Consider the following 14,648-nt stretch of genomic DNA (forward strand, 5'->3'; position numbering starts at 1 on the left):
CCCTGGTAGAAAAAAGGTTCCCCCTCCCTCCCCCCCGCTATACTGATATGCTGAAGCAGTACACATTTCTCGTATAAACAAAGCCTCAGTTATTATCCCCATTTCATAGATGGGAAGACAGATCACAGGTTAAGCAAGATGCTTAAGATCATGCAGCACATTCAGTGGCAAAGTCAGGACTAGAACTTACATTTCCTGACCCCAAGTCTTTTACACTAGCCCCTGCTACGTCTCTACCTTGTGCCTTCCCAAAGGAATCCAAGCAGCATTTAACACTGTACAAACAGGAATCTTTTCAACAATAACTGGAATGCATCTACCTTTGGGGACAAGTTTCAGAGTAACAGCCGTGTTAGTCTGTATCCGCAAAAAGAAGAACAGGAGTACTTGTGGCACCTTAGAGACTAACAAATTTATTAGAGCATAAGCTTTCGTGGACTACAGCCCACTTCTTCGGATGCATATAGAATGGAACATATAATGAGGAGATATATATACACACATACAGAGAGCATAAACAGGTGGGAGTTGTCTTACCAACTCTGAGAGGCCAATTGTTTATGCTCTCTGTATGTGTGTATATATATCTCCTCATTATATGTTCCATTCTATATGCATCCGAAGAAGTGGGCTGTAGTCCACGAAAGCTTATGCTCTAATAAATTTGTTAGTCTCTAAGGTGCCACAAGTACTCCTGTTCTTCTCTTTGGGGACAGGGCAGCAGCAATCAGGAAATCAACCAGCACAGCACCCCACACAGCAGCGAAGGAAGAAGTAACAGGGGTTTTCCTCAGGAAATGTGGCACAGAGCCACTGAATTTTTAGCATCCAAGCAAGCACAAAGAAACTCAGTTATTAGGGCTTTACCCAGAAGCTAGGTCTTACCCACATAGTGAGCCTCATGAAACTCAGTGTGTACACACCTTGGAAGAATAAAGGACTGAGATGAAGCCTGTGAGAATTTGAACCTGTAGTCCCAAGGAGTCTAGCCTAGTCCTTCCTACTGCAATCCTGCACCACTGAAGTTAACCGGAGTTTTAATATGGACTTCAATGGGTGCAGTACCATGTCCTTCAAGGGTTACACTGTTTATGTCACTTAGAAGAGTCTTAATTAAAACTACATGACTCTGCATCTTACTACACAATTTTACATGACTGTTAAAAAAGATTATACACTGATACAAAAATTCCAACTGCATATTTTTATACGAACTGCCCCAGACTCAGTCTACTGTGTTATCTTAAATCAAGAAACTATGACGCGTCTTTTTACATTCCACGTTTGAAAATAACTTTGAAATGAAAATCTGATGGAAAAATTCATTGTACTTTTAATATCTGAGAGGGGTCCTACCTTTAACTCCCAAAATATATTTTAAAGATCTGCAATTAATACTTTTGGGGAGATATCACCAAAATGTTTTGGTCTTGTTTTACTGGCTCTGCAGTAACGATTTTGTTTAAATACAGTTACCAGAGCTGGGCCGACATCATTGGATGATGCCGATGCCCACCACTGGAGTAATCTAAAAGTGAGAGAAAGGGGAACTTAGTTTGTATTCAGCTCTCTGTTGAACTTGACTAAAGAACATGTGCCAAATGGTTAAAGAACCAAAGTGGTAAAGGGTTGTTTGGTTTATTTGGTTTTTTAAAAGGATCTCCGGATTACAGTAGAGTCTGATCAAAAACTATTTAAATACTGTTGTTTTAAACATTTTAGCTACTGTAAAGATACATCCCATCAACTCAATTATATGTAAAAAAGTCAAAAGCTCTGAGATGCAAAGCAAAAGTGCAACAAATATTTAAAACAAGATCATTTTAACAAACCTTCCCGGATAATAGACTAGCAAAGGATAATTATCTAATACCTGCATCACAGTCTTTTCCTGGTGACTGCTTTCAAATACAAGGACCCTGTCCCCTCCCCCTTACCATTTCAATTTCACTCCCACTACTCCCAAGTTTTGTTTCAGGGCATCTATCCAGTTGCCATTCTCAGCAACTTGCCATTCTCAGCAACTTGCCATTTCAGGCAGAGAGGCCCCTATGTATGTTTTGGAGGCTTTCATTTTTAAAAGGATAAAGAACACTTATACCATAAACATCACCCCTTTAGAAAAGTTCCAGAGTCTTTATATTATCCCCATTTTACAGATGAAGAAACTGAGGCACAGAGACAAATGATTTACCACAGTCATACAGGAAGTCTGCAGCAGAGCCAGAAACAGATCCTAGAGCAGCAGTCTCCAACCATTTTACGCCCAAGATCACCTTTTGAATTTAAGGGCAACCCAGGATCTACCCTGCCCCTTCTCCAAAGCCCCTCTCCACTCACTCCATCCCCCTCCCTCTCCATTGCTTGCTCTCCCCCATCCTCACTCACTTTCACCAGGTTGGGGTTCGGGAGGGGGTGCGGGCTCTGGGCTGGGGCCGAGCGGTTTGCAGTGTGGGAGGAGGCTCTGGAGTGAGCCTGGGGCAGCGGGTTTGGTGCAGGAGAGGGCTCAGGACTGGGGCAGGGTGTTGGGGAGCAGGAGGGGAAACAGGGTGCTGGCTCTGGGAGGGGGGTCAGCACTGGGGCAGGGGGTTGGGGTGCAGGTTCTGGGTGGAGGGGTCAGGGCTGGGGCAGAGTGTTGGGGTGCAGGAGGATGTATAGGTTGCTGGCTCTGGGAGGGGGGGTCAGGGCTGGGGCTTGGGGTACAGGAGGGGGTTTGGGGTGCTGGCTCCGGGCGGGGGCTCAGGGCTGGGGTATGGCCTCCCACTGGGCAGCACTTACCTCCGGCGGCTCTGCACCCTGCCCCTCTCTGCAAGCACCGCCCCCGCAGCTCCCATTGGCCACAGCTCCCCATTCCTGGCCAATGCTTGCAGGCAGAAGCAGTACGCGGAGAGAAAACCCTGCCCCCCCACCCCACCCCTGGCGCTGCGGGGCCATGCTGGCTGCTTCCAGGAGTGGCGTGAGGCCAGGGCAGGCAAGGAGCCTGCCTTAACGGCAGCCCGGCTACACCACCGGAGATCGCGATCGACTGGGAGATCCTCTAGGATCGACTAGTCGATCACTATCAACCAGTTGGTGACCACTGTCCTAGAGGAATGACTCCTTGTCTGGGGCCTCCCCATCTGGCCTCCCTAAACCTGGATTACTTAAAGGGTCTAGGAAAGAACATGCCCCACCAAGGACATGGCTTGCTTTAGTTTCTGCTCATGTCACTTTAACCTGCCTTGCCAAGAAGATCCTCAAGTTAGCTAACATCCAAACAGAACTTTGAATACATACAGTCCTATATACATGCTAAGTAATAATATTAAGTTCAGCTATTGATCCAGGTATTTAAAATGAACCCATTACCATTGTTTGTAAAAGTGATCTGAGGTCCTCTGATAGGGGGTGCTATAAAAGGGGAAACAACTTATATTGTTCTACCAAACTTGTAACGCTTTTGTAGGCACTATCACAATTATTGTTTCTGTTTCCTCCTCCTCCAGAGACACAATGGCCCTGGTACATCAATGTAATTACACACATTCATCTGTAACACCTGAAGGAAAGAAGGAGATGTAAGAATACAGAATGCAACACAGCACAGATAGAGAAAAAGGGCGATTGCTGGCCTAGGGCTAACACTGGAGAGGATAAGCGCAACTCATTGGTTTTGAGCTGCTGCATCCTGAGAGCAAAAGGGTATGCGGTTCAGAGAGCTCTACCTCTTTCTCCACTTCATTCTATTGGTGATAAGACGGCATGATTGCAGTAAAGACACATGGGCACATTCTGCTTGGACCAAGACCCATGTCAAGCAAAAGCACTTCCCTGATGGTGGCAGGGAAGGTGGGCATGAGACAGAAAGTCTTTCTTCTATGACGACCCTGGGTTAGAAACCTCAAGATGGTTCTCCTTTGCGTTTAGCCAGTCTGGAGAAAACCCCACTGAGTCTGAGGAGGAAAAGGGGAGCGGTTGATACCAAGCAACAGGGAAGAGAGCTGAGTTCCAGAAGCTTTTAATTGGATAGGAGACAACCAATCATACAGGGAGAGGAGGACACTAGGCTATTCAGAGGCCGCTTGGTGTCAGTGTGCTTTTATAATCATTTTAGAGTTGTAAGTAATATTGGGGTCACTGAATAGATGTGATCAATGGTTAAGAGGTTACAAGATGTTCTATTGTAAATTGTCCCATTCGCAAGCAGGACGCTATGTTTATGACCCTATCTTGGTAAGATGTTAAGCCCCCTCAATTCCCCTGGACATCATGGAGGGGAGGGCACTCAGCACCTTGCAGGACTGTTTTTGGGCACACGTGTATGGGAGGGAAATCAACCTGCCCTCATTCAAAAAGAGATACAGAGTCTCTCTGTGCTTACCCAACTGGGAAAAACTTTCCCTATGCATTTTCTATGCCATAATTAAATTGCCACCTCGATATTTCTTTTTTACAAATGCTTGGTGATTTATCATGTGCTGGAGGATTTGTTTTATTTAAAACACCTGCCACGCCACATACATAGTGACACAAAATACGAGCACTAATTTTAAGGCTCTGATGTGAAGCACAAAAGCAAGTAAATTAAGAACTGAGGTGATCATTTCACTTTTCATACCTTCCACTGCACTACGCATTGTAATACACATAGGGCCAGACACTATTCTGAGCCCCCAACACTAACCGGACTCACAGTGAGTTAAGGAGGAAGACAAAGACAAAAGGAGTTTCTTTACTTTTGTCTCGTAATTCAGACTTTGAGTGCTATTTTAAACGTAGCTGGTGTTGATTTTCCTTTTAAGAAGAATTTTCTGGAAAAGGGCATCCATTATTAAACATCTCAGAGAATTCTATTTGGAAGTAATATCTTGGCATTCATTTGAATTTGATACATTTACAAACAAAACTATCTCAATTCCTCTCTTATGAGCCATTCTACTGGCAGTATCAGATTCAGGATGGGTCTTTCAGACCAGGGTTCTTGTATCAACGGAACTATTCTGACGCAAATACCAGCTTGCATGGGTCACTCCAGCTGTGAGAGAATATACTCAGAGTCCTTTCTATTTCACTGCAAGTTTGCACGGTCATGCTCAACAAAACTGCATTAGCCAGAATTTGGCTTCACAGCTCCTTCGAAAATCCCAGCCATAGCTCTTTACCACTTTATACCCATTGAACAGTTATCTTAATTGGAGAAAGATAAATGATGACTACGTAGGGTACTCATTAGCAAAACATCTGCATCTCTGAAGTACCCTGCTAGCACATGTATCCATGTCACGTGAAATTCAATTGTTTGGGTGCCTAACTCCATTAGGCTCCTTTGAGAATCCCATCCTATGTATCTGAATAACTTCATGCATACCGCGCTGCTGTTAAAATAAGCAATTTCCTGGATAGATTTCTCTCTCTCTCTACACACACACACACACACACACACCCCTACCTTCACTTGGTTTCTATGTCATGGATGCCCACACAATTCCCTAGGGAACATTGCAAAGCCTTCCATGGTGACAAAGCCTTTCCAGCATAACAAGGAGGACATACACAACACTAACATCCCCTTCTACCTGACCCCTTCTTCATCCCCAATCGCTAACACACTACTCTGCCCCAAGCAGAATTTTTATACCCCAAAAAGTGACAAGTGCCAAAAACTCCATGAAGTCCAACAGAAGCTTTGATACCACTGCTTATCTTTGTTTAGTGGATGCATCTTGACCATATAAGACACGGGGGACTAATCAAATGTATTCAAGGCCACTCTAAGATAGATAACAAAGTACCTTCATGAAAATTAAACAGTGCTTGCAACTTGCATGGCATGGAATCTAAGTGGTTGTGCGTGTGTTAAACTGGGGATTTCAAATGTATTTTTAAAGGGCGAAAAGACCCCAGCTCACATATTTACATATTCCACTGCTTATCTTTGTTTAGTGGATGCATCTTGACCATATAAGACACGGGGGACTAATCAAATGTATTCAAGGCCACCTCCATATTCTGAAGCCACAGCTACTTTAATGCTGCACGGAAAATAACTACATTTAAATGAAGAAATACAAACTTATAGACTCATAGAAATGTGGAAGTGGAAGGGATCTTGAGAAGTCATTAAGTCCAGACCCCGGCACTGAGGAAGGATCAAGTAAACCTAAACCATCCCTGACAGATGTTTAACCTGTTCTTAAAAACCTTCCATGGTGGGGATTCCACAACCTCTTTTGGAACCCTGTTCAATAGCTTAACTACCCTTAATTAGAACATTTTCATAAATATCTAACCTGAATGTCCCTTGATGCAGATTAAGCTGATTAATTTTTGTCCTCCCTTCAGTGGACATGGAGATCAATCAATCAATCATCGTCTTTAGAACGGCTCTTAACATATTTGAAGAGTTATCAAGTCCCCCCTCAGTCTTCTTTTCTCAGGACTAAACTTGCCCAGGTTGGTTGGTTGTTTAAAGCTTTCTGCATAGGTCAAGTTTTCTAAAACTTATCATTTTTGTTGCTCTCCTCTGGACTATCTCCACTTTGTCCACATCTTTCTTAAACTGTGGCGCCCAGCATTGGTTACAGTACTCCAGCTGAGGCCTCACCAGTGCCAAATAGAGTGGGACAATTACCTCTCATGTCTTGCATACAAGACTCCTGTTAATACATCCCAAAATTATATTAGTCTTCTAGTAAATAAATAAGTAAGTAAATTAATGGAGATATCCTATCTCCTAGAACTGGAAGGGACCTTGAAAGGTCATCGAGTCCAACCCCCTGCTTTCACTAGCAGGACCAAGTACTGATTTTGCCCCAGATCCTTAAGTGGCCCCCTCAAGGATTGAACTCACAACCCTGGGTTTAGCAGGCCAATGCTCAAACCACTGAGCTATCCCTCCCCCAATCACACTGACTCATGTTTAATTTGTGATCCACTATAACCCTCAGTTCCCTTTCAGCAATACTTCCATCTAGCCAGTTATTCCCCATGTTGTAGTTAGAACATAAGAACAGTCAGATCAAAGGTCCATCTAACCCAGTATCCTGTCTTCCAACAGTGGACAATGCCAGGTGCCCCAGAGGGAACGAACATAACAGGTAATCAGAGTGATCCAACCCGTCGCCCATTCCCAGCTTCTAAATTTGATTGTGCATTTGATTTTTTTCTTCAATATACTTTGCACTTGTCTTTAATTTCATCTTGGTGATTTCAGGCCAATTCTCCATTTTGTCTCACTCTACTAGGGACTGGTGATGCCTCAGCTGCAGTAGTGTGTCCAATTCTGGGCACCACACTTTAGAAAAAATGGACAAACTGGAGAGAGTGCAGAGCAGAGCAACAAAAATGACAGTGTTTAGAAAAGCTGACCTATGAGGAAAGGTTAAAAAAACTGGGCGTATTTAGTCTTGAGAAAAGAAAATGAGGGTGGGGGATCTGATAAGAGTTTTCAAATATGTTAAGGGCCGTTATAAAGAGGACGATGATTGATTGTCTCCTTGTCCACTGAAGGCAGAACAAGAATTAATCAGTTTACTCTTCAGCAAGGGAGATTTAGGTTAGATATTAATTTAAATGTTCTGACTCTAAGGGTAGTTAAGCGCTAGAACAGGGTTCCAATGGAGGCTGTGGAATTCCCACCATGGAAGGTTTTAAGAACAGGTTGGCTAACTCCTGTCAAGGATGGTTTAGAACAGGGGTCAGCAACCTATGGCACACGTGCCAAAGGCAGCGCATGAGCTGATTTTCAATGGCACTCTGCTGCCGGCCTGGGGTTCTGTTCGCCAGCCCCGCTCAGCATGTCCTGCCTGGATGGATGGAACCCCGAGCTGGCAGCGGGCAGAGCGGGGCTGGCGACGGGGACCCCAGCTGGCAGGGGCCGGCGGACAGAACCCCACACCAGCAGCAGCAGAGCGGCTCAGCCTGCTGCCAGCCTGGGGTCCCGGCCACCGGCCCTGCTCAACCCGCTGCCAGTCTGGGGTTCCATCTGCCAGCCCCTGTAAATGTAAAATGTATTACTGGCACGCAAAACCTTAAATTAGAGCAAATAAATGAAGACTTGGCACACCACTTCTGAAAGGTTGCCGACCGCTGGTTTAGATGTACTTGGTCATGTTTCAGCACAGAGGGTTGGACTAGATGACTTCTCAAGGTTTCTCCAACCCAACGTTTTTATTATTCTAATACTCGTTTGCCTCCTAACATCACAAAGCAATTGTGGACGCACATAAAAACTAAGAGCTCTGCAAGCAAAGAGAAAATATGTTGGGTCTCTAAATACACCAGGCTCCAATCTCTCCCTAAATTTCTGTTTTTAAAATTAATCTGTGCTTTGAAGACTTGATAATCATTCTGTTCCCTGATGCATAACAATGCTATGTAGAGTATCATTTCAAGACACGTGATTGTTATATCTGATTGTACAGAAATTAATCTTTTATATTTCTGGTTTCCAAGTAATTAGGTTCAAGAGAGTTCGGACCTGTGTACAGTTTGCAGATTCCTGCACTAGCTTTAAATAAGGAGGGAAAAACAAGCTATAGTAAATGTATACAGTTTACTCCTGGAATTAAAGAGCAGATCCTGTATATTCACTGCAGTGGAGGAAGTACTGTGAAGGACAAAGCAATTAACACAAGCAGAACTTGAAATGATTCCACATTTTAACTGCATATTGTTGAGAATCAGCAAGTCAGAAAGTCTACTGTTAACACGAGTTTGCTTTTATATACACACATTTAATTCAGTTCTAAAAGAAATGATGCATGTGTTTATCACACTGAATTATCTCTACAAAACTCCTGTGCTCTCCACCTTCAAAGCAAGACAGACAGACAGTCAGTCTTCCTCTTGTTTGGATTAGCCACTGACTAATTTAGCGTTGCAGGAAATAAGTGTTTGAAGGGTTGAGCAGGAAGCAGGTGTGCACCTGCCCACTGAACTTGGGCAAATCAACATGTAGAAGTCTGGGGCAGGCTGTTCCAGGATGTGGAATGTCTCGCGCTCATCTGCACAATACAATACAAAGGCAGACAGGTGGTATGCTGGGGCCCTGCACATGTGCACTAGGACAACAGACTGCATCAGAAACATGGTGAGATGGTGCAGGGTATCAAAGTATATGGGAAAGACAAGTGGGCATGCCTACCCAGAAAGTGCCCTTGACACAGTTCTCTTTCCCAGATGACCAATTCCTCTTCCCTCTCCTTCATAAATGCCCCATGCACTACACTCCATCCCACCCAGTTCAATCCCCCTGCTGCCAAGCCCCTCTCCCATACACACCTCAGCCACCATTTTGAGTATTAAAATGATAGTCATGTTCATTACAGACACAAGGTGAGCGAAGCAGTATTTTTTATTTGACCGATTACTGTTGGTGAAAAGTTTTTGAGCTTATATAGAGCTCTTCTACAGGGCAGACCTGAGGAAGAACTCTGTGTAACCTCGAAAGATTCTCTCTCTTACCAACAGAAGATGGTCCAATAAAAGATAAATTACCTCACCCACCTTGTGTCTCTAATATCCTGTGACCAACTTGACAACAACATTGCAGTCACCTTCATTGGCACCCACGTAAGCAAACTGCTAGAACAGGACAACAAATACATTAAATTCATCTCATGCAGTGGGCCAGCAAAAGGCTTATGGACCCTTAAACTTTATTTAAACCCTCCCAATTGCATCCCAAAAATTGCATCTGAACACCACTGAGCACTTATATAGCTGTTTTCATTCATGTCTCTAAGTGCTTCAAAAACATGGTTAAGCATCATTATCTACTTTTTAGAGAGGAGAAATGGAGGCACGGGGAAGTAAAGTGACTTTCCCAAGGTCCCACAGTCATTGGCAGAACTGGGAATAGAATCGGAGTCTTTAAAGTCCTCATCCAACACCCGACAGGCTCTATCAAACTGCCTCTAAAGATTTGTCTACAATAGAAATGTTGAAAAAACCTGACATTGTTGCTATCATCAAGTAGGTGTTGAGCTGAGCTGATGCTAGCAACATTAGGAACCTTTGTATAGACAGGGCTTCTTCAATCGCCGATAGCATTTTTAGAACCATATCAGTTAGATCTGTACCCAGCAGGCTAAGATTAAATGGTAAAAGACAACCTTAGCAGCCAATATCCCGCCTATCCTAGAGCTCCTAATGTTGCTAACACCCACCCGTTCCTATGAATTGATGTTACCAATGGTGGGAAATGTTCAGTTTCCCTATTGTAAGCAGGGTTTGAATGCCCGCATTCTAATGTATACCAGAATTAGGATTGCGTGTATTTAAGCAATAACACATACCCTAAAAACAAGATTGCGTATTTTAACAACTAAGAAGCAGCAGGGTTCCACACACAGTCCTATTTATCTTTTACCAATTTAAATGCACAAGTTCATGTGCCAAAACAAACTCATTTCTAAAAACCAAGAGATGTGCGTACACGGTGTTCCACATTCTATTTCTAGAGTTATATTATTGGCTGGGGTAAGAACTAACAGCTGAATTAAATGGGAGGTAACGTACTGAGGAGCAACCACTTAAGCTAACAGAAGAAAAGTGGCATGGACAACAATATCCTGGGCCTCACTGCTTGTTTTCACGGGCTGGGCTGAACTGAACTCTGGCTCATAAATTCCAAGAATGGCTGTTTAATGCAAGCTGGTGCAGTTAGTGCTTTTGTAAAATGGTACATCAGTTCCAATTTGCTTTGCCTATTTATGCTTCTCAATTGAAATTCAATAGCTTTTGTGAGGGTTTTAAACCTATTTTGTTGCATATAATTTTGAAAAAACACAAAGGTCTAATTCTATTACCCCACTGGCCTGCATCCTGACAGCACATACAGGTTCAGATGGAGCGGAAAAAGTTAAGCTATAAAATGGGCGGATGATGTCAGATGTAAACAAAAAGCACATGTTTTCAAAACTGAAGTCCCTGGGAGAGAGGCCCATTACAGAAACAGCAAGGTTTATTGGTGGCATTTTATTCAAAACCCCTTTTTAATCTAATGTTAACTCTTTCCTTCCACTTCCATCCTTATCTAATCTAAAAGTCCATCGTTTTATGCCTTCTATTACCTGGCACCTTAGCACCTCAGAGTGAGTTTAAATTAAGTCTGGTTATTTACAAAGGATCACAGTATTTTATGAAGGTCTTTTCGTCTAACAATAAACATTCAAGGAAATGCTGGTGCAATATTTAAAATTCTAATCAATATAAATAAATACAAAATATTTTAATTGTCAGATAATTTACACAAATTTAATGAACAGAAAAAAAACAGATGTCATCACCTTGACAATTTAATAATGAAAAGCATGGCCCTGATCCTGCAATTTGTAGAGTCCCAGAGATTTCAGTGGGACTCCATGCAGGTGCAGAGGTTACACTGCAGAGTTGGAACTTACAAGTAAATGAAAAATTGGCTTCATTATTCACTGGAAATCAGAATGTTTGATCTAATTGTATGGCAAGTTTTATTGAGTTTTGATTAACTTAACCGTTACCTGAGTTAACATTAGTTAACTTAACAGGGTTAATAGCTATTAACCAAAACTCAAAATAAAAATGACATTTTGCAGCCCTCTGATTTCCTTTGCTTGCTAATGGTAAAAGGTAATTCTTTCAGTTCTACTTTATCTCAAACTGGGGTGCTCCTGTGAAGTAAAGTGTAATGATGCATCATTAAAATGGCAGAGCAGTTCCTTTCTCTGAAAGAAGATACTAAACTATGACAAGTACTTCTAAAAATGGTTTTGAGCATAGGTTCTCGTTCTCTCTCTCTCTCTCTCACACACACACACACACACACACACACACACACACAATCTAGTACATACTTATTTAGCTGAGTGATTATTAAAGTGCTTGGTATAACATGAACGTTCCTTTCCTAGTTGACTACGAGTTCAGTGACAGCTAGGAATATATTCCAGACCTACTTACTAACTTGCTTAACAGCTCAATGCAAGGTAGAAAATGTCAGTACCAACATCCGAGACTAATATTTTATTCTGATAATAATAATCCTGTTGATGTGCAACACCAACTATTAAAGTATAGCAAGGAATGGTTTACTGATGTCTGCAGGACAAAATTTGTCCCAGTGCATGAAGGAACAAGGATTCCAAAAACACAAATCACCACTGAAACTAGCTGTTCATCAATAAGATGCCCCTAATTTTCCCCCCCACTAAACCCATGTTGAACAGGTTTTTAAAAGAGGAAATAAAGGACCAAATTTGCTTTCCTTTAAATGTTGAGAACCCTTTGACAGGCAAGAGCGCTCATCAATTACACCTCTGCCGTGACAGCTTTTTTACACCACATCTTCACACTTTTAGAGTGCACGTCTGATGAATAAACCCTGGCAAAAGCTTTACTGCTTGCTGTACCTAAAATATAAATGAGAATGTGTTTCTTGTTATCTTGCTTCTGTTGGTTCTCCAAGAGCAAGCAGAAAACAGCTGGATTCTCAATATGCTGTGTTGTCTCTCAAAGTCCTTGAAAAGCACAAAGAATCTTGTCTTCAATAGTAAATGAGACAAACTCATTAAGAAAAAGACATGTATTAACTGTATACATGTATGTGTGTGGGGCATACTATATAGAAAGCATCCAACGACAAACAACAAAATCTATTTGCAGAAGTCAAACTCCGCAGCTCAGGTACGTTACTTTTGGATTTACATTAAATAACCAAAAGACATTCAACACCAATAATTATAATAAAACAGTCTTCCAAATCTCTGGATTGGTTAGGTAGACACATGGTCATGTAGGTAAGTAGCACTACCATATGGTGCAGATCTGCATCATGAACAGAACCTAATCAGAGCACAAATACCCTGCTTTCTAGTTGCATCCAAACAGAGCATTGTGCATCTTTTATCATTTGAATGTAAGTGTCTACAACAGAAAACTCTGAAGGTCAAGTTGGGTTTTTAATTAGCTAATCTTGATATACCCGTAATATTTATCCTAGCATGGACATACTGCGATGCCTTTACCTTGACGGAGAGGTACACCCTGACCTGGGCAATCAAGATAAAGCATTGCAATGCATCCACACTAGGAAGTAAAAGTTGTGATTAGAGCAAAGTCCGTCAAAACACTCAGCGTAACTTTAACCCATTTTTCTAGTGTAGAAAAGCACTAAAAAGGCACTGAGCAAAAAGTGAATATCCTCAGAAAAGCCGGTGTTTAAAAAAAAAAAAAATCTGGCTGGATCCAACCAGACAAAACACATTTTGAAACAGGCTATTGTGAGTAATTAGCTGATTTATGTTTGAACAGTGCTTTGAAAAAGTAAAGTGCTATGCAGTGGTGTTATTTCAATCATCCTCTCAGTGCCAATAGTTTTCAAACAGCCATGAGAACATCATCAGCTGCTTGCTCTACACAACCTGCACTGATCTACTTAGAGTCACACACGGGACATTTCTCAGGGAAAACTAGCAATTTGCTATTAAATGCAAAATTTGAATATGAATAGAAATAGTTCACTACCTACACCCCCCAAAAAGAATTAAATTAATTGACAAGAAAAAGCGATAAGAGATCAAAATTGAGAAAGATGTTTGATGTTTAAGTTAACAACATCACTTCAATGTCATCCACCAAGGTGTGCCCTGACAACACATTCCTTGCCGTATCACTGTGCTGAAATGAAACACACAAGCTCTCTGTACTTTCACATATAGCGTATTAGAAGGTTTCTGTAAACATGATGGGATTTCATGTCTTTTTCCAATGCTCAATACTGCAGATTGGATACAATGCACATCTTAGGACCTAATGCTGCAAACACTCCTTATGCATGTAGGAAATGCTAAACCAGTCTGATAACCTATTTAAGATGAGTGGCCAGTGCCAGAGGATTCAGAGGAAGCTACAGGAAACCTCACAACAGACAATTATTCAATAATCTGCTCACACAGGGAGTTTCTTTCCAACTGCAGGTACTTAATTTCAGTTTATGCCCTGAAACATGAAGATTTATATTCTTATAAACATTTAATCTAATGTAACAATGGGTGTGTATTTATTATCCACATAAATGTCTAATGCCTATTTAAATCCTGCTTGCCTTCAATAAAATCTTGTGACAATGAGTTCCACAAGTTAATTATGTAGTATTAAAAAAGCATATCCTTCATCAGGGCATAGTGGGTACTAGTCACTGTTGTGAGTTACTACTCCTGAAACTAAGGGCTTCTCTTCACTACTGGGGAGATCAAGGCTGCTGCAACTGATGCAGCAGGTGTCAACTTAGTGGACCTAGTGAAGACCCACTAAATTGACAGCAGAGTTGACTCAGCACAGTGAAGCCACCGGGGTAAGTCGACCTAAGCTACGTCGACTCCAGTTATGTTAGTCACGTACCTGGAGTAGCGTAACTTACGTCAATTTATCCCAGTAGTGAAGACAAGCCCTAAGTGTTTTACAGGACTAGGCCCCTAGATTTTTCTCTCTCCAGGGCAGAGAAGGGCACATGCTTACTTGATGTCTGCAGAGCATCATGTATGTTTACAGGACTATTTGAATGATGTTAAATAAAATAGTAACCGTGTTTTGGTTGTAATAACTGATGGAGGTATCAACTAAAATCAGTTTTAAGACATCCTGTACGGGTGATTGGAGACACACAGAGAAAAGGTTCAGGGACCTGA

The 14,648-nt window shown here is 42.0% G+C and overlaps 1 protein-coding gene across 8 annotated transcripts in view; it reads right to left on the reverse strand.

Moving 5' to 3' along the window:
* Positions 1-14,648, reverse strand: part of RERE (arginine-glutamic acid dipeptide repeats) — a 396,982-nt gene that overhangs the window by 158,286 nt on the left and 224,048 nt on the right. The gene's annotated exons all lie outside the window — the stretch shown is intronic.

This window comes from Trachemys scripta, chromosome 19, assembly GCF_013100865.1.
Source record: "Trachemys scripta elegans isolate TJP31775 chromosome 19, CAS_Tse_1.0, whole genome shotgun sequence".
Classification (NCBI taxonomy): Eukaryota; Metazoa; Chordata; order Testudines; family Emydidae; genus Trachemys; species Trachemys scripta.